Source organism: Amblyomma mixtum, chromosome 7, assembly GCF_055824585.1.
Source record: "Amblyomma mixtum isolate Tamu chromosome 7, ASM5582458v1, whole genome shotgun sequence".
Taxonomy (NCBI): Eukaryota; Metazoa; Arthropoda; class Arachnida; order Ixodida; family Ixodidae; genus Amblyomma; species Amblyomma mixtum.
The window spans coordinates 43,572,994-43,596,595 of record NC_143018.1 but is presented as its reverse complement, the minus strand read 5'-3'; the positions used below and the strand labels follow the sequence as shown (position 1 = coordinate 43,596,595).

Below are 23,602 nucleotides of genomic sequence, written 5' to 3'. Positions count from 1 at the left end.
ACAGCGCTGTGAACTATATAAAATGAAACTCAAAATGGTAATGAGTGACGAGGGAGGGGGGGGGGGGGGGGGGGGGGGGGGAGGTAGCGAGTTACATCAGCGTCAATTCTTGTTTAGAGAACATACATAATCCGCAATAAGTGCGTCGTAGTGGCATCAATGAGGAAGTTCGGTATTGAAATGCATTATTACGTTGTTTCGTCACGAGCGGTTTGCAGTCGGGAGCGCGAACTATGAACTACAGTCTGATGCAACTCAAGAAAAAAAACGGCTTTTCCCCGTCAGATTAACCCCTTCCAGCCAATAGCGTATGGCGATCCCCGCGAACCTGGTAGCATGGCAATGCAGGGAGGATATTATCCCCTTTCATTTTGCTACACATCGGAACAAGGGATCATTACCTTCAATATTTAGGTAACACTACCTTCCAATTTTTCAATATTTAAAATTTTTGTAAAAGAATGTTGAACATGAAGTTGCGACGAGGAGAAAATCTGAGGACACAAGTGGAAGTTCCTTCGAACGCTGCGAAGCAGCATTACGCAAGCAACAGCGTTATCATCCGCCTTGTGCTTCCCATCTATTTTCCTTTAAATTTAATTTCGCTGTAGTAGGAGTGGTTTATTATTACAAAAATAGAAAAAAAAAGGCAGGAAAAGATGTTTTCGGCCGCGGTAATTGCTATCTAAGAACCCGAGCTTCGGCAGGCGGAAATAAAAGGCGCAGGGAGAAGATAGCGAGGAGTGCAGAGGGCGATAGCATGGAGGAGAGGGTAGAGCTATTTTATGTACTCTTTCTACAAGTACATTTTTAGTCCGCTCGTGCAGAGGAATGAACGCCTGGCGAAAATACAACGTCGCGAGGTCAGGGCGGTGAGCCAACGCACGTAAGTTAACCGGGCAGTCCGGAAAACAACAGACAAATAAATCAAATGCAAAAACGAGAATAAGGTGGTTGAACTTTCGAATATGGCAATCGGGAATAAATATTGCTACGCGATGGTCTGTCGCAATTTTTCATAAAGTTTGTGCACTCCAACTGCTGTTCATGCCTTTCGTTTCTTTTTTAAGTTTTCTGGAGCTGGGGGACAGAGTTTGTCTGATCATGTGATTATCTAGATTGTATGAAAGTGCTTCCTGAAAAAAAAAAAATGGCTGAGGCTTAACTTGGTTAAGCCTGGAGAATGCGAAGCATCATCGTGTCGCGTAATTTGGAGGCGCACAACCACAGCGACGGCGCGAGGTGGGCCCCCGTTTCTCCACAGTCGTGACGTCATCGTGTCACGTGGTGTGACGTCATTTATCACGTGATTTGGAGGCGCACAACCACAGCGACGGCGCGAGGTGGGCCCCCGTTTCTCCACTGTCGTGACGTCATCGTATCACGTGGTGTGGCGTCATGTATCACGTGATTTGGAGGCGCATGACCACGGTGAAGGGCTGAAGTGGTAGCTAAAGTAGTATGCTTCGCATAAAAAAAACGCTATAGCCGACAGTCAACGCGCATCCTAAATCTTTCATGCATGTCAAGCTTTTACTTGTGGGGTCCTGTTCACTCTTCCCCCCCCTCCACGCCGACACCACCAAGACGAAACTTTTAGTCAGGCATCTTATCTATCTCCAGTTCCATAGATTCAGTACTGGACTATCTTGTTCGTGTTAGCGTGTGCAAGCACTGCAGGTCTAAGAAGAAAATCCGCGCTGGCGAACCATTCCTCCCGAGCCTCGCACCATGACCCCGCTTGAGAGGAGGCCCGTGACCTTGTCACGTCGCCTTCTAGAGCCAGCCGTACGCTTCCCCCCCCCCCCCCCTCCCCTCCCAGCACGTATCCCGCCGTGGCTGAGATGACCTCTTCTCTCGCTGTGCACCGAAACGCCTGAGCGCGCAAGAAGAGGAGACCGACCAGATGTCATCTTCGGGAGTCGAGAGACGCTGACTCGCGACTTACGCGAAGACTCCAGTTTCACTTTTCACCCGGGGATGAACCCACGGCGGGGAGACAGGTCAAAGTCGTAACACCCCCCTCTCCCCCCCCCCCCCCCCCCCCCCCCCCACACACACACACTTTTTGAGCTGCTGCTCAGTTTTTTTGCGAAGCGGATACCGGGGAGAGGGCCAAAAAAAGGATCTCAAATCGAGGCGGCGAGGATGAACGCGGTTTATGTGGCTGAAAAAAACAACTAAAGACAAGAAGAAAAGGGCATGCGAACGAAAGGTCAACTGAAAGCGATATGTATACGCTATTGCAATATCTCATCGTTTATATTATCTTTTTTGTTGTTATTGTTCGGGAGTCAAGAGTGTGTGCTTGTTTTTGTTAGAAGCAGTGTGCTCTGCGCAGTTAGCCCTTTTCTTTTTCCTAGTCTGTACTAAACTGAGCACACTAATGGAGCCCTTCCCAGCCCAAAATTCGCAATGCTAAACGGGGGAAAAAAAAAAAGAATATTGTACAACGCAAACCATACTGGCCTTTTCAGTGCAGATCCCTGAGTCTAGGCTACACAATCATTCTCTTCATTATGATAATCACGGAGTTCCTTTAGGTCTTAAGACGACGGCACGAGTTTAAGGCGAGAGGCGGGAAAATTTTTCAATCCAGCTTTCTCAGCATTGAATTCGTGTGTTTCGCTGCCGGAGAAACATTAGCACATCCAGACAGAGGCGCAGAACCGATTTTTACAAGAACAGATATTGGATGCAGGCGCCCACAAAAAGTGGGTAAAAGTAAGACAGAAGTTCCGACCCATGCCACTCAGCGTGGGGGCGCCACATGACAAAACGCTCCTGGTGTCTAGACTGGGACTTGGAGGGGGGGTGGTCTTTTAATTTTTCCCCCGATAGTAGAGTCGGGGACAAAAGTCTGCGGACCACGTGTTCCTCAAAACGAAGCCGGTAGCTCTATTATTAGCCAGCGGCTGGAGAGAACACTTGTCGAGATGAAATTTTGACTTTCACTTCCACAAGTGTGGTCTCCAGCCAGCGGCTAATAGCAGAGCTCTCGGCCTCGTTTCAGGCTCACGTGGTCCGCAGACTTTTGTCCCCGACTGTACGTACACCGAACGGCTTTTTGAGCTTCGCCATGCTCAAAGTCCGCCCTACACTAGCGTGCTGAAAACGCGACACCGAGCCGACAGCCGACAAAATAACAGAAACAAACCCGCGTCACATGCTCGTCATGCGGTGACGCATATGAAGCAGCACCGCGTTTCTCACGAACGACGTGCGCGAAAGAGAAAAAAGAAAGGAAATGAAAGACAAATCGGGCGTGATGTTCTATGCACGGTCCCTTTGTCTCTCTCTCCACCAACGACGCCATTGCCGGCGCCGTGTCGCCTCTTCCGTACCTTTTCCAGGTGCCTCAATTCCTCGCAAACGGCGTCGTGGGAAACAGGCGAGGGGGAAAGAGGCGCGTGACAGAACCAGAGGCAGCGCAGAGGAGGAGGGATACTGGTGTCTTGCTGTGACGCCAGTCGACGCTGGAGGTGTCAGGTATAATCCTTGTTGATGTCGCCTTCTCTCTCCCCCCCCCCCTCTTTCCCCTTCCCCGCATCTCTTCTCTCTCAGTTCATCGAGCGCGTCTGCAATGGCAGTCCATTGTCGAGAGGGGCATGGGCTCCGGGGACAGATTTGATATGGCGTGGGCATCGGGCTGCGGTGGTGACGACGGCTTCGAACGTTCCCACCAGAGGGTATATGTCCGGAATGTGAGCCGAGAATGACGTCAGTGTGACGCAACCTCGGGATGCGAACTAGAGCCTTCGTCGTTCCAAGAACGCGGAGTCGTGGCAGTGTTTCGCACTGAGTTTCCGGGAGAAAAAAAAAATAAAATCGCATACTTAGCTATTCTTCACTCGAATAGACCGTGAGAACGCACCGTACCCCGTGACCGCAAAAGCTCAGGGGCTTTACGTCACGACTTTCGATTACATGTAAACAGGATCCTGTACAGCTACAGCTTGAAAATGGACGATGAAACGCTGAAGAGGTATTTCATTTGCTTGAAAAACCAGGATAAATTTACGGTCTGGGACCAGGGGCGCCCTTCTACGGAGAGGGATTGTTTTAGAGGCCCTTTCAGAGTCAAACCTCGCTATAACGAAATAATGGATATAACGAAGAAATGGCGATTCTTCTTGGAAGCTCGGTCAACACGACCTTTAACGAAACTATAGCTATAACGAAGCAATCGCCGTGCCCGTTCATTGTAGTAAGCGGGCTTACATCATGGAAGACGTATTATGGTGCTGAACAGCCACCGCGTCGAATTCCATGGTCATAGGCTGCTGTGTCACAGAAGCGACAGGGGCACTAATCAAGAAAAAACAGCCACGCAGCAGATGACTCATCTCAACAGACAGCTTGGCTTCACACCAGCTCCTTCACACATTCGATCGGCACAAAGTCAACAGGACAAGCTAGAATCCCTCAACAACGATGGCTTCTCGTAGTCATAGTTACGCCTACACCCAACTCTCTGGAAAGACAGCAAAGTTGCGCGAATAACGCGTTCCCAAATAGGTTGAGTCCACGTGCATACTCAAGCACACATCCTATTCGTCACGACCAAAGCACGGAGGACCCTGCAGCGGCTCCTGGTAAAAAGCCTGCAACGTGACGCACCCCGCAGAAGCGAGGGGGCTTTATTTAGACCTAGACCGTAGACGACGAGTATATGCCCCGCATACGTTCACGCTACATTTATAACCAGCCGTTTAAGGGACGAATCGCGGGAGCTGCCTAAAGACTATAAACGGATGACAAGGCGTTTAAACCGGCCGCGCGAGATTATAGCCAGCTGTGATAGCGATGCGCCTGACGCAGCTCTGCGGCTCTTTTCTTGGCCACTCACAAACGCAGACTCGTCTCTAAAACAAAAACAAGAAAAAAAGAGAAAAGCTTGGGGCTCACGGCGCTAGCTGCAGCGTCGTGTTCTTCACAGGAGGACATTCACCGGAAGCAGGAGCGGAGGGGGGTGAGGGTAGGAAGCAAAACATCCAAAGGTATACAAACACCAACTTCCGGTTGCTGCTTGGCTGGACCCACCTAATGGAGGAGCCGTTCTCCCATCCTTCTCTCAAACACGGCGGCAGCAGAACCCGCGCTATGACCGCGCGCTTTCTCCTTAAACCCTCCTCTCCCTCTTCTCTGCGTAACTACCACCCTCACTCTTCTCCCTCTATATGTTTTCTGTTTCGGCGCTATTTATTCTTGGTCGCAAGAGCAGACCACGCGGAGACGGCCAAGAGAAAGAAGCGGGGATGACGTCGACGCACATGTGGTCCCTAGAAAGAGTGTCCCCCCCCCCCCCCCCCTCCGCACTCTCTTTGCCGCCAGGAAGACACCCACTTTATGCAACTTGCATCTCTAAAAAGGGGAGCACTAGGAGACGGAGATGGCCAGACGGGCTTGCCGATCCAACCCGACAGTTGCGTAGACCGCACGGAGCCGACGTCGGAGAGCGTTTTAGCGGACCGTCCTTTGAAAAAAGGACGTGTAAGGTCCTCTTGACGGAGGAGCGGGCCACGTTCCAAGCGACCGACAGCGCGCGCATCGGGGAAGCCCGTCCCGCCTCCGAAGTCAGTGGAGGGGGCAAGGGATGGTCCCGCAGTGTCATCAGTCCAGCAGATCCGCCTCGAAGACGCTCTCTCGATGGGCGGCTAATGTGCCCCGTTTCTCTGGAACTCGGCGTCGTTTGGGCTCCTCCGTGATGGCGAAGGCAGAACAGAGAGAGAGGTTAAAAAAAAAAGCAAGAAGAGAGACGAGAAGACGGGGACCTTGAGGAGAGAAGGAAAGAAAGATAGAGGGGAGGGAAGGTGCAACAGTGTTCCGGCTGCTCTTCTCGCAAACTGCGACGACGAGTTGGTCGCGTCTTTCAGTCACCTCTCTCTCTCTCCTTCATCTAGTTTCTCCTCTCTCTCACAGTTCATGGCGGAATGCATATTAGACGCAGACCTGGGGTTCAAGATCATTCAGGATGCATGAGTGGTGAGCTGTGCCCGGCTGCATATGTCTTCTTCGGACGTTCACTTTTTCGTACGCTGGTGGGACTGCAGCGATTATCGCTCACGTGAACAAAAACGACCGTCGTCGGGATGTGACAGAGCAGGTTTGGCGGAGAAATCGCTTAGAAGAGAGGTCATTATGCTGCTCGGTGCCTGCCTCAAAGCTATCAGACAAGCCTCAAGCGCGCTACGGTACTATATATACTGAGCGACAGTTGCAAGGGAGTGTGTGGCTTTGAACGGCGACCTTTCTCCCTACATGCGACACCGTATTCGGAGCGTTCTCGAATAGATGCAATATATGCGTGTTCCTTTTTTGGGCAGCACACGCACCCAAGAAACGCTTCAAGAAACGTTATCACTCCATGATTGTCACCTTTACATCCTGCGTACTAGCCATGCAGAAACCAGTCCTGAGCGCAGCATCATAGTTGCTCTCATCGCTATCCACGCTTCAACAGTCCGCAGTGCGTTAATTAACGATACATGTTCACATTCGGCGTCCAAGTTCCCAGAAGTGCTAAACTTCAGCAACGCAGCCGCACGTTAGTCGCCGCACCGAACGTACAGCAAGAAAACCCATCCACCGAGGCCCACTCCCGATGCGGTTAAACAGATAATAAACGAGCACAATACTGCGATCTATTAGGAGAGCCTTCCAGGCAATTAACAGACGACGCCCCATCCGCGGAAGTCGACGCCGTCAGCAAATCCACCGGGCGCTTCCGGGGGTGGGTTGTACGAATGCCTCCGGTCGCAAAGGCCGCATATACGAAAAGCGCAGTACACACACACCCACGGTCCAACAGGCAGCGACGTTTAGCCAATGGAGCGTGGAAGGCCGGAGCGGCGGCTGTCCTGGCACCATGAGCGAAGACCCTCGGGGCAGACAGCGTTCGGTCATCGAGCAGGCAACAAGAAAAGGACAAAGTAAAGAACGCGAAAAACATCAACACTGCGCGGCGGAGACCATCGTACTGCCTGGCTGGAAGGCAGGCAGGCTAGCACGGCCGGTTGTGGGATGCCCGCGCTTCTTTATCTCTATACAGCGCGCCTGGCTGGGCGGAGTGGATTTTTCGCGCCATAATGGAGACGGATCGCCCGCGTCGCATCTCGTGACTTTGGTGTTTCTTTCTATCCCCGCCGTCTCGCCTGGGTTACGAGTCGCCGGACACCAGGGTGGAGGAAGAGTGGGGGGGGGGTCTTGACTTTTAACTGACGCCGCATAATACGGTCGTTGGGAAACAGTTTGCCGCCTCGTCTGTCGTCGTCGTCGTCCGAGCGTAGGTTTGTGTCTATCTCTCCCTCGATGGGAGTCACAGAGGGGTGGCTGTTGGATGCGGGGAGGATGTGTGCCTCGACCGCACGGCCTTTCTTAAGCAGTGCTTTCGCGGTCTACTACTCCTGATTCTGCTGACATCGGCGTTCAAAAACGACTACGGAACTTTAAGCGAACCTGAACGTGACACACGCAAAGAATATATTGCGAAAGAAAGTTAACAAATGAGCTCGGAGCACTAGCCTGTAAACACGCGAGCTACGGGCACGAATCTGTTTTCAACATGCATGCCTTTTTTTTTTTTTAATATATACGACACAAAACGTTAGATAGTTTTGCTGTTGTTTCTACATATGCCGTCAGTATAGCGTCCATAAAGCCTGATGCTCCGAGTAACCCGTTTTCTTTTTTTCAAATGCGACAGCATTAGAACCATCACCGGGAACAAAATGGGTCACCGGAAGCTAAATTCGCTAATTGGTTGGAGGGAAGTGACGTCAGCAGGGCCGAAACATTTTCATTGTGTAATTCACTAGAGGGAAGTTATGTCACCAGACCGACCCATTCTCTTTGGGTAAATGGCTGGAGAAGTGACGTCACCAGACAAAAAGTGACGTCATTTGCGGTAAAGACATCAACAGCTGCTAATGCCGTCGCAAAGCCAACACAACGGATTTACGCATCCCTGTAATTTTTTTCCTTCCTAGCGTAATATATATATATATATATATCCACGCTCGCCATTCCTTCGTTGCTCTGCTGCCTTATCCTTTGTCTTGCTTTCGTGCAAACAGCTCGAACAACTCACCCGCCTTTCAGTTTTACCAAGGAATCAACCTCCTGTATTATAGCACAAAACATGACGCCGTGACGCCTCACCGCCAAATGTATGACGCTCCGCACAGGTGCCTCGGCACCTGTTCCATCGATTGAGCGCCACGATTTCAGTCAATTAATGACCCACTCTCCTTTCTGCCCGTTCTTTCATTGAGACGAAATATTGCGCCTCCAAGCTATCGCGAGGCAATAAGCACGTGTCACAGTGTTCAGGAAACTGCAACATGTGAAAAAAAAAAAAATAGAATGAAACAAAAAAAAAACGAACCAATGTGTATAGTGTCAATAGCGCAGGAACATAGTGATAAAACCTTCAGCCTCGAAGAACTGAGTAATAAAGGGGAGAAAAAAAACAAAGACAGCAAAAAAGAAGCGTGGGATAAAGCCGCTTGACAGAGAGACAGCAGATCCGGAGCAGTCGTTTCCCATGCGAGCGTATACTGCCTTGAGCTGTGGCGGCGCCGCGACCAGTTTCCGGAGGAGAACCAATAAAAGAGAGAGACAGAGATGCTACTACAGAGCGGACGACTTGCCCGCGAGCTTCTTATAACCCTTCCTTTCTTTTTTTTTTTCTTTTTACAGCCATAAACTCGGCCTGTTGCGTGTAATTACAGCTCGGTCTAGCGTCCATCTTTTACGCGGCTCCCCGCACGAACAGTCGCAACCACTCCCTTTCCCGCACTGCTACCTTCAGCCCCTCGGGCATTATACGTATACTGCCGCTCCACACAGTGTGTAGTACGTTACACTGCAACAACACGCAAGCCCTGCTGTCGCCCGAAGAAGCCGGTGGCGAAGCCCTCCGGCTCTACTCTGCGTGCGACGCGAACATAAAAGGAGGAACAGTAGCCGGCACGGAAAAGGGATGGCAGCAACTTCTAAACACATGCCAAAGAAAAAAAAAGTAAAAAAGAACGGGCAAGCGCTGAGCGCGCCCCGTGTGCGTGTGTACGTGCGAAACGAGTTTACGCTGACTGCGAGCGTCTCGGTGTAACTTGCTCTCCCTCTGGCGGTGATTATACGAAGACGCTGCCGCTCGTTGTGCCTTTTGTCGACGTCGGAACTGGCCGACGATTCGTTGTGTAGGCAAGCACATATGCGCAAGGCGTGACGAATGCAGGTGGTTAGGCTACGCTCTTAATTTTTTACACCTTAAAGGTGTAACGCTGTTATCTCAGGGTTAACACCCTTTGATGGTGTTCATCAACACCTTCAGGGTGTTCGTCAACATCCTTACGGCGTTTGGGTGTTTATGAACGCCCTAAAGGGTGTAAAGCCTTGAAACGCTCTGGGAAACCTTTTTTTTACACTCAAGGATGTAAAAATATTCCGAGTGTAGTCTACTTGCGAAGTTGGCAAGCATGTAAAGTTGTACGAACAAGGTACATTGCGCCTTTGGGCGGAGAGAGGGCGCCCCTCATGTGTCAGCATGTTGATATCTGGGCTGTCTGTTGTGTTCGTGAATGGGAAGCACGGTGACAGTTCCAAGTAGCTCGTATTTTGAATCTCGTGCGTGGATTATGCAAAGGTCTGCACGTTCCGCTATTCCCCAAACTAAGGCGAAAGTGCGCGGGCGGCTCACAGAAAACCTGGGTGAGGTGTAATAATGCCGAGGAATGAAACTTGTGCTCAGGAGACCTCATTCCTCCAACAGCGGCACTGTCGCGTCTCCGCGCGCCATCGTTCGTGATTTAATCTCGCGAAGTGAGCCCACCGTCTCTGCTATTTGACACCTTTAGCATACCGTGTACCATGTTACCGTAGTACCGTGAACCCGCGTGCACCCAATGCGCATGCGCAAATCGCCTTGACGGCACCAGATGGCGCCACGTACCCGGCAGCTGCGCGCGCGCGGGGAGCATCGGGACCAATCAGCGCGGGCTCAGTGGCGGTGGGCGGGCACCCGGTACTCCGGTAACGGCAACACGGTACACGGTATGCTAAAGCATGGCCGGACTAGAGGGGTGACGCGCGCTCTTCCTTGAAAGAGCGCGCGCGTCACCCCTCTAGCCCGGCCATGGCTAAAGGTGTCTATTATCGTTGATGGAAACGACTGAACAGCGCTAACAGACAGGACGGAAGAGAAGAAAACAGACTCATGAGCTGGCTAGCAACCAACTGATTTATTGCGACAGGGAAGGCTGCAGTATAGAGGTAACATGACACGCCAAACTCCGAGCATCAAACATATCAGGAGAGAGGGCTCTTTAATGAAAAACAGATTTTAGCCGACGCGAATATTCGCTGACATGCTACTCTGTGTAAGGAGGGGGGGGGGGGGGGGATATGGGAGTAAAAATGGAAGAAGGGTGGTAGAAAAAAGTGCGGTCAATGAAGATCGTTTTAACGCCATAGTTCACTGTATGATGGCTTCTTTGGATGAGACCGATGTCATAAAGTGTTCGGGCAATTTAGAATTTGTGTAAAACACCAACAGCGTCTAAATATGCAAATAATAATAATAATATCATTGCACGTCGCTGCTGTCTGTAGCAGCCTAAAGGACTGCAGAAGAGTTGAAATCTGGGTTAGTTGGTACATTATACTTAAGAAAAACCAGCCAAAAAGACGGGGACAAAGGAGAGACGAGGCACACACAACGACTGGATCTAAATCTAAATTGCCCAGTCGTTGTGTGTGCCTCGTCTCTCCTTTGTCCCCGTCTTTTTGGCTGGTTTTTCTTAAGCCTAAAGGACCTAAGGTAGAGTCCACTGTGAGTGGCACTTGGGTGACGGACTGCATCCATTGTAGCCATAGTGCGCACTTCCCTAACGCACTTCTCTAAGCTTCAACTACTTTTGCCTTGGTCAGTTAGCTTGCCCAGCACACAGCGCAGTTCACTGGAAAATAACGGATATGTTCCGGTGAACACGTTACATTACGCTTCTGAAGATGGTCCCACCAGCCTCGAACTCAGGAAGTGAACGTTAAACTGAACGTGGTTATTCTACCTATTTACTTGTTCGTTCAACGTTTATTATATGCGGGTTCACTATTTCACGGCACTCTCCCCACAAAGGACAGCCCATCGCCTGTTAAGCAGGAAACCGCGCAATCAAAAGAACATCTCCGAATGTCTACGAACCACCTCAATCTTCTCCCCCTAACTTCAAAACCCCTCCTTTGTTAAGGACCCACTGGCGTTTAAAGCTCTTCCTGCCATCCAAACTCCTAAAAAAAGAAAGTAAATAAAGCTGCCGCTTTCGTTTTCTCTCTGCGCCGTCGAGTTCCTCGCTTTTTTTTTTTTTCTTCGCGGAGACACCCACCGAGCGTCGGCGACGTGTACTACAAGCCGGCTAATTTCTCCTCCCATTTCCAGTGAAAAAGTGCTCGCCTCCTTATCTCCATTCCTTTCTTATCTTCTACGAGAAAAAAAGACGCCCAGGTTGCACTGCGCAAACCGGCGCAGTCGGAGAGACGGAACCGGAGGAGCGCGCGCGTAGCAGAAGCCGTTCCCACACGATGCGGTACGCGATAAACACCCCCCCCCCCCCCCCTTCCGTCCGACGACCGTGCACGACTACGTCGCTGCTACCTCGGCGACCTCCAGCGCGCTGCGTGTGTGCGTTCGTATTGTTGTGGTCGGCTGCCGGCTTCGAAACCATCTGCGTGGACGCGCAGCTTGGGGGAGGAACGTGGAGAAGAGAGCGGTGCGGGTTATTTGGTAGCGCGTGTAGAATAGGCAAGGTGGCGCCCGCATCGGCAGTCACGTTGCTCCCCCCTCCGAAGCTGCCCTATATTAACGAAAGTTCTCCCTTTCTCCAAATCGTTTACCTCTCCACGGGATCTGACATAAAAGGAACGATCGAGATGAACGGTCGCAGATACGAAGCATTACCAGCACCCGCCATCTACATGTATATTCATTCGATTTAGGTAATAAGGGTAGGGGCGTGCGAAGGCGCCTACAGGTGGGGCGTAATGCGTTCGCTGCATACAGAAACGCTTAGTGGACGATATGCATCAGACGGTATTTTCCTTTTCCGACAATAAGTGGTGGTTATTACATTGGCCACCAGCCTGTTCGCCTTCGCTGCTTTTATCTGGCTCGCTTTAAGTAGCAGGTTGCAACAACTGCTCGTAGAGACAGAGGTGACAATGAGATAATTGTGCCAGAACAAGAAAAGGGCGGCCTCCTATAGTTTCGTTATCCGCATCTACTTTTAGTAGCTTTCGCGACTTCAGTTTACGCTCGCGGAGTATTAGATTGTAGTGGCACACATGCTCCACTCACGGATAAAGTTAGCAGTGCTAGGGCGCCGATGACAGCTGCAGTAAACTCTAGCTCCCGATAGGAGTGCGGCTTGCAGATAACTCAATATACCGAAAACTCCGCTTACATCGAAATTTGTGCGCAGACCTGACTGCAAGAAATGCCTACTGCATGTGCGCTTGCACTCATTGTAATCTGAAATAAATGCGATGTGTGGCAAGGGATCAGGTCAGACGACAGCGCGCTCCCAGAAGCTGTGACACACAGCGCGATATCATCAGTTTTGATATTGTTGCCTTGATATTACACCCTGATATCATTCGTGATGTCAAGCAAGTCTCAGCTATGAAGTTCGAAGGGATTACACGATGTATAAGGCATTCTAGCAGTAGCTTTCAACAAAACCGGTGTTTTTTCCACCTCCTCTGATTTTACTGAAACTTTCGAGGTACGGTCTGCGCAGTTTTCTTGTCTGTTAAATTTCGCAGCGGGCAGGTGTTTTGTTGCTGCGCAGACAACTTTAAAATTTCCCATTGCATTGCCTCAATCGGGGAGATTTCTACGGTCAAACGTTGCGTGTGTGACGTCACTGGACTCATGGCCGTCGACATTTGCTCTGCGTTTGCTGAAGGACAAAATTTCTAGCTGTCTTTTGGTCACTTCAGACAAATAATTGACCCACGATCTCAGTTACAGTCGCCAGTGTTGGCAGTCAACGCGCGCACGTTTTGTTTTGTGACAATATACCCGTGACACCATAGGACGGTCCGTCGTGACGTCATCGTGTGGTCTAAACCCAGTTTCGGTTTCCTGCTTTTTGCTCTTTTTGAATACCTCATCTTCATATTTTGGAGAACGAGAAGCAATGTGATGCAATTATCAACTCAAAATGTTCAGAAAACTCACGAAGTTGGCCTTTACCTAATTACTGTTAAGATGTTTCATCGTAACTATCTCTATCGTAACTATGCCGCCCTGCCAGGGATTCTGGCCCTCGGTGGATGTTTGTTGCGTACCTCTCAACACAGGGTTGGGCCCACGCAGTTAAGCGCCTTGCAGGCAGTTCTGATCGCACCTGTACCTGCATACACTCAGTGCCTCACTGATTCAATACGACGCTGAGGACGTTCAGCGGATGCTCCACCAATCTCCTCCCGCTGGGTCGCGCGAAACGTGTCGAAACTCGGCCAGCCTTGTCGCAACGCAACCTTCCTCGAGACACGCCCACAAGGCAGGCCCGATCGGGATATGTCAGTGCCGCAAACGCGGTGACGTACCACAGCCAGGCGCACCACTCTCAACTGGGGTGAACGCCTCTAAACCGCGCGTAGCGGTAACAGTGATGCAACGTATCCTGTGTTTTTCTTTTTCTATTATTGCTTTAGTATGCAGGCGCGTGGCACCCACACATTTTCGCACGGAAGTGACGAGTGAGAGAGAGAGTCTGCTGCTCCTACACAAAACACACCCAATGCATGCAGTAATATGAGGCTGAAGCTGCCCGTGGCTGCGTTGGCAACAGACATCCGCTTCCAGGACTGAAAAAAGTTTGTGTTTCGTTGTGTGCGTTATACTAAGTTCTAGATGTTTTAAAATTCTCTTCCTACATTGAGCAGATGGCGGAGACGCCTTATCCCGAAAGTTTGAGCCACAAGATTTTTTTTTTCTTCTATGCAGTTTTTCTCGAGAACCATAGCCCTTTCAAAACAAGTTTCAAGTTTCGTGCAGGATTAAAAGCAAATTCGGTCGTCGAGTGCGAAATGGGCACTTCCTTCCCTTTCTATTTCGCATTTCTCCTGCCTGTACACACGTACAGCGTTACGTTGCCACACAACCAATGTTGTGTTCCTCACGAAAGCTGCAATCACCTGCAGGACAGCATCGCTACACCGAAGTGCCGGCTATAACGAAATGATTCGCAGTACGCGGGGGCTTCTTTCTTTCTGTTCTGCGAACTCGTATTGAGAAGGGCTGCGATCGGGCGAGCTAAGAACAGCTGCCCGTTTATTACGCTGCTTCTGTTGACTTGACAGCGCGAATGTGCGCCGACTACAGCGACACGCGGGGCTGCGGACAGAAGCAGTATTAACAACCGCACCCACTTTCCTGGGAAGAGCCCGCTGGCGCGTATTAACAGCTACTAACAGCATAGACGGGAACCATTAATGTGCAAATTCGCTTTTAAGAACCAAATAAACAAAAACTCCTGCCACGCTGCGAACCGTTCTCTCAAGAAATAAAGTGTCGGCAGAGAGAATACAGGAATGTACCGAAACAAGAATTAGGGTTCTGCGTCAGAAATAAAACAAACAAAAACGAAACAATAAAATGTGACCATAGAACTGCTGCAAATGCGCGGGACCCACGTGGCTTTCGCGGAACTTTTGACACCTCCCCCATCCCTCTCTGTCTTTCTCGCCCCCACCCACCTTCGCAGCAGGAATGCCGAGCGCGTTGATTTATTTTCGAACATGCGCGCGCTAAACAGGCGCACTTAGCGCACCTCCCAGCCAAAACAACACAGGTAGCGCAATTCGCATCACCCCCTCTCTCTCTCTCTCTCTCTCTCTAGGTCCCCGTGGCGCGCACCAGGTGAGGATTCAAACAAACAAACAAAAAAAGGACCCTGGTTTCAAGCAAAAGTTGCACTCCGAATATAGTGAATGAGGATCGCGGAAAGGTGCGGGTCTATTCGCTTTTAGTCAAAGCGGGCTTCGCTTAATAAGGCGGCCGTGGCTGGCAGACGACAGGTCTATTGTAAACCAGCCTGGTGGAGGGCTTTGTCTGTCTGTATTAGGGTTTCGATTTGTATTAGGGTTTCGGTAGACCCGATTGCGATGTTAATGTACGGCGATACATGTCAATGCAATGAAAGTTTCTATAAGCAACCCCCCCCCCCCCCCCCTTTTTTTTGTTGTCAACTCGATACTTCACTAATTATATGGAAAGGAAGGTGCCGGGGGGGGGGGGGGGGGGGGGGGGGGGGGGGGGGGGGGGAGCGCTGCATTCAATAAAAAGATTCCGTAGATTCATAGCTTCACTTATTCTTCCGAAGTATGTTGTTTAAATAGTGCCGGGAGCCCCTGACTACATTTGCCTTATTACAATATTTAGTAGGCGTGGGGGCTTTACAGAGGCTCAAAGTTCCAATACAAGACACAAGGGACGGCGCAAAGACCAGTACAGCTCGGTCGCAAACATCTCCCTCCTTGTCTCTAAAACAGGCTGTCACTATAAACGGGAAAGTTTGCCGCGCGTGCGCTATAAGCGGAGTCACAGTACATGGCCCGCGCCGTCTTCTATCCCGAGGCGTTTCGTTTTCGAAGCGCCCCGAAGGTCGCAGTTGGCGTTTTTGCAGGTCCCGTTGCGTGACTTGCCGATTTCAAGGCCGCCGCAGTAATTGCCGCTAATACTGGCGTACACCAAGACGGCCAGAGGACGGCAGCCGCATACTTTTCGCCCATTACAGCAAGTGTTTATGCTACCGTTATAGGAAGCAGCAGGTGGCCATTCTACAGTAGCCAGGTTTTCTTTTTTGCTCTCTATAATTGCTGCGAACACGACTCGCTTCGCGCCATGCCCGCCATTTTTGTCTTACTACTCGAAGTTTCCATCATAGCGTTTTTTTTTGCGCTACTCATTTCATCGCTTCTGTTGGGCTGAGACACGAATTTTTGCCTGGACGTAGCTCGAATTAATTCGCACTTCGAGATAGTGCCTGCAATGAAGTCAGCATTTCCTCTGATAACTAATATTAAAAACTGTAATATCTACGCAGCAAAGCCGATGAATAAAGCTGAAATTTGGTCCAGTTGGTAAGTATTCATCTTAGGGGGGAAAACGCAACAAAGGCGGGACACACAGAAGACAAGCGCTGACTAGCAACAGATTTTATTGAAAGACGGAACGCGGAATATATGCAGGAAAAAAAACAATGAAGAAATAATGAACAAAAGAAACAATGAACGTGGAAACAACTCCACGTTGCGTCTTTCAATAAAACCAGTTGCTAGTCAGCGCTTGTCTTCTGTGTGTCCCGCCTTTGTTGCGCTGTTCCCCCTAAGGTGAATTCGATTAAGTATTTTTGAGGTATTCGCAGCAGTTACGGGCGCAGCATGAATTTCAGCCGCCCGGGGTTCTCTTGACTACGGACACTGACATCGCGCAGCGCACGGACCCACATGCCTTGCGCTTCTGTCGACATGCGGCCAACATGGCTGGTGCCGAACCCGCGACCTCGTCGTGCTTATTCGCAAAACGCCAAAGCCACATCCGAGCCACCGCGGCGGGTATACACATATGCGATAAGATCTCGCTTGCCAACCTTATCGGCGGGGCGATACGGAGCTGGCTGGCAGAAAAATGTTAAGAGAACGGCCCTCAAACTCCGCGTAAACTAGCCTAGCCGTTTCTTTTCGAGCGTGTCGTTGCAAAAAGAACCAAAAGAAAAAAAGAAACACAATGCAGCTGCATGGCTCCACTGTGGTCACGGTGCGGGGACTGATTTGGTTGCCTTCGAACGCTACGCCTTGCTCGGTCGGGCTGGAGCGCTGGCTTTTGTGCTGCGGGGAGCACTGACCCAGGTCACGTGCACGTGAGAGGGTGGGTCCCACTGCAAAATTAGAGGTGCCCCCCCCCCCCCCCCCTCCTTTCTTCTCCAAAGCTGCGAACAAGTTTGACATTTCCAGAAGGCGAGGACAGGGCAGCGACGGTACATTCCTTCGTCGGGAGTTCCGTTTTTGAGAAAGGCTCCTTGGTGCCTCGAACCCAGAGATAAGGCAGAGTTTGTCGCGAGGGCTTGCAGTAGTTTGTTGGGTCGTTCCTCCCGTTTCCCGCGTGGGTGTCGAGGGGATCTGCGCCTTCGATGCTTGACGACTTCCCCTCGCAAGAACCACAGGAAAGGGTCTAAAGGGTTGGAGTTTGCGCCAGGCGAGGCATGAAAAATCGTTCAGACAGTCCACAGACCGTCTTTACAAAGTCTGAGGAACGCCTCTAGGACATAGCAATTTTGAGCTACCTCGTCCGACGTTTCCAAGATGGCTGCCTATTTCTCACAGGCCCCGCCGCGGTGGCTCAGTGGTTACGGTGCTCGACTGCTGACCCGAAAGTCGCGGGTTCGATCCCGGCCGCAGTGGCCGAATTTCGATGAAGGCAAAATTCTAGGCCCGTGTACCGTGCGATGTCAGTGTACGTTAAAGAACCCCAGGTGGACGAAATTTCCGGAGCCCTCCACTACGGCGTCCCTCATAGCCTGAGTTGCTTCGGGACGTTAAACCCCAATAAACCAAACCTATTTCTCACAGCTTGCGCCGTTTCGTGAATGACCCTCGGTTCTTTAATATTTCGGCTCAGGAAACTCCGACACAAGATACGTGCATGACTTGCGACAAGTTTCCAGGAGGTTGGAGACGGTCAGTGGGGTCACTTTGTAACTTTTTTAATTCGCCATATACTCGCTACTAGAAACTTTCTCGGTAATTCACCTGGATGCCGCAAGCAGCGTGGCTGTCGGCCAGCCTTCGATTGGTACATCTTTTGAACCAATCAGAGTGGCGTATTTTTTAGGTGGCCTGCACGGAGGCTTTCGTTACGAGTGTAAGCGGGGAAATTTGGTTAGCATGATGGTATGTCGATTGAGCACAAACTCCGCGGCTCATCCGAGCAATATATGGGAAACAAAGCGAGGACAGACGAGGAACCATGATTACCGCTGTGCAAGCAGCATTTATTCGCGCATGGGACTGCGAAGCTCTGCTAGCAACACTAGCCGTCAAATATCGTATCGACGCCTAAGGAATCTTTGTGAAGCACAAATAACGAACATAATATTCGTCAATGAGACTCTATCGTGTTGAATAGCGACTCTCGCGAGAAACCTTCGCCTGCGTACCAGCAAGCCCAATGCAAAATGTTACTGAAAGATACTTAAAAGAAAAATTTAATGTTTCTTCATGAATTACCGAGTGTTACAACGAACACGCATTCTTACGTCACAAGATAAACGGAACAGTGGAACGTGGTCACTCCCGCGAAGCAATTATTCTACACAAAAGAGTCATACACAGTACCAACATTTTTGAATACTTTTCAATAATCAGGCCTTGATTTTTATACCTCTCGCGTATGAGCATTACTTGAACATTTTGTGCCTCATTCTTTCTTAAATAATTGAAGAGCATTTTTCATGTAATTTGCGTTTTTTTCTTTAGTTTTGTTTATATTTCGTATGAAGTAACTTGCTACTATGTATGTCTACTTCCCCCTCAATCGTTGCTTGCCTTCTAAAGGAGGCTGCGGGCTCTAGTCGAGTCGCTCGCCTCTAAAGCGACTTTTACTCGCAGTCGGCTCCCTCACTAATGGAAATAACGAAGTTGATATTAGTATCATTACTCTGTGCACGTAAAACACTGCTTACACAGTCCATACAATATGCAAGAAAAATATACGGGGAGGTGGGCAACCAAAGACGGTGCATCTGCCATCCGTAGTTTGACTTTCTTTTGTCGCATTCCACAGACCAACGAAAGACGATTTCTGCCCGCACCAGACACTCATGACGGCAGGCCGGCAACCCCCCCACCCCGATGGCTTGCGTTCCGTCAGGTCGCTCACACGGTTTCCGAAGGTCAATGCTGACCGGAGAGAGAGAGCTACGCGAGGGTGGGGCACACAAAGAACCGGAGAGAGTGAAGCTGACGGTTAAAAAGAAAGGAAACGACATCTCCGTTGTTCGCCCCCTTTTCTGCCTCGCCTACCCCCCCCCCCCCCCCCCCCCCCCCCCCCCCTCTCCCGGTCCGTTCCCGTGCGGGTGTAGCGAATTTCGCTGGACGCGGAGAAAGATCGCGCCCGCTTCGACCGTGGAGCAGCCGTCACATGCCCACCCTCACGGGGTGTTCGCTGTTTTTTTTGTTGTTGTTTTTTTCAACTCTCAACTACCGAACAGTGCCTGTGGAACTCGGTAAAAACTTGTTTTCAAGGGTCAGTGCAAACTGCCTGTAGAAGAAAAGTGTGCATTGTAGCGAAAAAAAAAAATGCAAAAGCCACTGGACGTTGCTCTCTACAAAGAGAGGAGTCGGGAAGAACTTAAAAGAATGCAGTTTTTTTTTTAAAAGCGATTTCAGAAACATCACTTCAACCGAACTACGTGCCGGGATCAGCGAAAGTCAGTATTTCAATTAAGTCTTGAAATGTTCATTCTGTTAGCAGTTTGTAACGTCAGTTCATGTTCGAAAAAGAAATACGGAAAATAGGATAAACTTGGGTGGAAAGAATGCTTCGCTTGAAATGAGTTTATCTGACAGGCGTACAGGTGTGCTCCGACGGACGGCATTGCTGACGGACTTGACATCACAATAAAGAAAGGAATTCCTATAATGCAGCAGCTTGACAAAAATAACGGGCCAGCGAGAGTATGGAGCATAGTTCTTGATTTGATTTTCTCATTCTGTTAGCTTTATCAGAAGCATTGTGACACTAAAGTATGTCACTAAAAATGGCCTGTTCCGTGTTTGTTTCGCCGTCATTCGCATTAAAAGTTCAATGCTCGTCACAATACGCGGATGACACTAAAAAGCGAACAAATTGGATGGGCGTGGCATGTGCGTTCAGCCACCGGCGCAAATTTTATGAATGCTTGAGAATGGAATGCCTTGATACTCGCGGTCTATTTGTGCCGAATTTTCACCCCAGGGATTGCAGTGGCGGTAGTTGTAAATATTAATCATTCAGATCAGCAAAACTTATTTGAAATCGAAACCAAGCAGTCTGCTGTTTCGCTCCTTCATGAATCTAACTGGAGAAGATTGCAATAGAAATCTGGCGTTCAGTTTTTTGGAAGGCACGCAGGCTACGCGGCAGTTTCAAATTTTTCTCTATATTTACGTGCCCGGACCACCTTTATGGAAATTCTTCTTTTCCGGGAAGGGTGTGTTTCTGTATCGCGTCCCGATAACGAACATCACCTTGAATAATCATCAGGGCAAACTTCCGACCGCGGTTCGGAAAGCTCTTATATCTTATGCACTGACGCTCAGAACTACACGAAAGCTTATCGCTAGAGCATGAAACCTCATCAGCCCAAGCTTCTTCTCAAAAACGAATAACGTCGCAGAAGAAAGATGAATATCTGACAGTTCGTCGATCACTGACGCCATCACAAGCGGTTCGAAATGCTCGCTAACAAAATCACACAGTAAAACGTGGTAGTGACAACTGGCAAGAAAAAAGCCGGATAACTGCGTTAAATCGTGGTCAAAACATATATCTGAAGCACGGACGCATCCAATCTGCTCTCGCATTTCCCGCCCGTTCGTCTGCTGCGCGTCGAAACATGAAGGATGCGCGCGCCAGAGCAGACGACGCCAACGACGCTGCCGCCGCGGTCCCTCGCTTTTTCAACGTCGCCAAACTTGATTCAACCCTTTGACGTGGTTAGCGCACGTGAAAAACATGCCATAGACTTACCTGTTGTAGCAGTGGTGCAGTTGCGCTCGCGTAACCGCTGTCGACTTGCTCGTGCAGCGAAGATCGGCCCCGTAGAACAGTTTGACAAGCCAAACGCGCGCTTCGGTCACGAGTGCGAGTTTGCCCGTTTCCGAAAAGATGGCTTGCGCCCGCGAGGCTCCCGGGCAGCGAGGACCAATCAGCGTGAGCCGGCGCCCCTTCGGCATCCAATGGGAGGACGCCGTGAGCAGACGGCTTTTTTTGAGGGGGAGAGGGATTGTGTTGCCTTTCTCATTTTTGAATTCGGCTGCCGGCAGCTCTGTGGGTCCTGTCCTGCCTTGCCGATCAGGCGCGTTGATTCATGCTTCGTTTTTAGCTTTTAGTCTTTTGCAAACACCAGAGACCAGAGTAGAGCCGTAGCTTGGCGGTCAGAAGTGTTTAATCATGGTTTTCTTCTCTGGCTGTTCAATCTCTGGGTGCACTGAGGGTATATCCTTGCCGTGGATTCACAACGCTCCCGAGTTTGGGGAGCAGAGCAATGCCCTGCCTCGTCAAATGCCTCATTGGCTCGTGTTCAACACGAATTAACTTGATGCTGCGCTTATGAAGCCTTTGTCGGTCAAAGAGTGAGGAAGGCGCCGATCATACTCCGTAGCCGCGTTACAAAATATGATTTGAAGACAACCAAAGGGCTACCCTTACTTTTTTTTATCTGCGCAGAAATATACTAATCGAACCTGCAGATGGCCGTTTTAAGCGTGCAAGGACAAACCTGTAATTTACGGTGAGGAAATGGGCAAGAAAAATAACACAGACTTCAAATATTTTGAAGGGCACATGAATGCATTTTATGAGGCGCTTCTTTTTAGTGGCATTAATGGTTAAAAAGCATTTATTTTTTCTATCAACAATTCTGCACGCTCCTTTACAGAGATGCCGGCAAGCTTGGGAATGCATCCCACCTGGAAATACATCTTGCAAATACATAACACAATGACAATGAATAGCCGCTCACGCGTTTCAAAACATGTCCATTAATTTCATCCTGCGCAAAATGAAAATGCCAATCACACGACTCCATACGCGCCGAAATAATAAAAGTAACATAAGTGAAGGAATTCGGATTGCAAAACAAAACGAATGGGCTTAGGCCTGCCGTTACATGACACAAGAGATGCTTTGCTCCCACGTGTAAACTGCTTGCGCCCAGGAATCCATTTGTCAGAGAAAAGTGTGACAGCTTTGAACCTTACTCAGCTCAGCTTCAGCTATCACTGCACTCAGCCGCCGTGACACGCTGCCCTTTAATTAACTGAACAAGTTAACTCCCGGCTGCGGTGGTCGCATATCAATGGAGGCGAAATGCTAGAGGCCCGTGTACTGCGCGACGTCAGTCCACGTCAAAGAACCCCAGGTGGTCGAAATTTCCGGAGCCCTTCACTACGGCGTCCCTCATAGCCATAAACAAGTTAACTGAAAAAGTTAATTTTAACAGGCGTTCTGTGCAGTGGCGCTTAATTCTGTCATAAAGTCTAGTGTAGTTTCGGGAGCGAAAATGAAACACGCGAGTGCGAAATTAAAACATTCGGATGCCTCCTTTCGTGCAGCTGTGCCTTGTGTTCATGGCACCAGAGCCGAATTCTCGGCCCCAAAATTGTACCATGTCAAGAGGTGGTAGTGAGAAGCCCCAGTGTTATCATCGAGTTCGGGCGTATCTCCCAAAGGCATCCAGAACCCCCCTCCTCGTCGCCTATCAGCTTCCTTTGCTTGGCCCGGCCGCAGAGGGAAAGGTTAAGAGGTCGAATTCGTCCCAGGGCGTCGCCGCGTTTCCGGCAGCCGATAATTCCTTGAAGCGGGCTTTCAGGCGGAGCAGCTGGTAATTATTTCTTCCTGGACGAAGCGAGAGGTCTTTCTGGCTGATCGTGGCACTGAACAGGACGCTTGTGGCGACGTTGTTGAGCGAAGCACTCTTGGGTTGAGCGCGAGCGCTGAACTTGACCATGGTCGGTCGCTTCCCCTATATTCCTGCAATGCAGTCAGTGTTTGTGGGCCTACTCTTTGAATGGGCCTGAAAGGATGACTCGCGCGTGCTTCAATTGACCGAACCGGCGTCGACACTATGCAGATTCGAAAAAAGTAAGATGCAAAAACCGCGCCTTGCGGTTAGGTGGCGCCATCTGGCGAATAATACGTAACCTAGCCAGAATTTGATTGCGCAATCAAGTACAAAAGTTTGGTGCTGTTCACGGGCGCTGTTCCTTTGCGTTGAACTTTAGATTATTGTGTTGTAACTAATGCTCATTTACTACTCAAACGCCGAAGCAGTGCAATGTTCACACATAATGAAGCGTTGTTACTGATATGCTCCTGAATGTCCATTTCAAAATGTCCGTCGCGTAGTACCGCCTTAAATTTGCTGCAACACAGTGAAAAACGGCCCCAAAAAAGAAAAATTCAAATTACAAAGGCAGACAGGCGCCGCAGGCCTGCATAGCATCGATATGCGTACACAACTACTCTGTAAACAACTGGTTGCTATATTAGTGAGGGGTTGAACGAACGTCCGTGTCCTCAACGTTTTTCTTGGTTTACTCTTGTTCTGAAGTTTCATCCGGTGCCTCTCAAAGGCCTTACCGCATCAGCATCCATGCAATGCGCTTCGTTTCAGAAACATCTCGGGCGTGACAGTGTTATACTGGTACTGCTTTCTTCTCCCAGCCACTGGTTCATAACTGTATGGTCAGTGATGCCAACTCAGGTCAAGGTTTTCTCCCTAGATTGAACCCCCCAAAATCCCTAGATTGAAGAAAAATCCCTAGCCTATAATTG

The 23,602-nt window shown here is 49.9% G+C and overlaps 1 protein-coding gene across 1 annotated transcript in view; it reads right to left on the bottom strand.

Annotated features, from left to right (window-relative positions):
• The window catches only part of LOC149335826 (uncharacterized), a 97,971-nt gene extending 77,020 nt beyond the window's left edge, over positions 1 to 20,951 (bottom strand). Inside the window, exon 1 of the mRNA XM_089552386.1 lies at positions 20,795 to 20,951. The gene's annotated coding sequence lies outside the window, so the exon portion shown is untranslated. The remainder of the gene's footprint in view (positions 1 to 20,794) is intronic.
• Between the last annotated feature and the right edge of the window lie 2,651 nt (positions 20,952 to 23,602).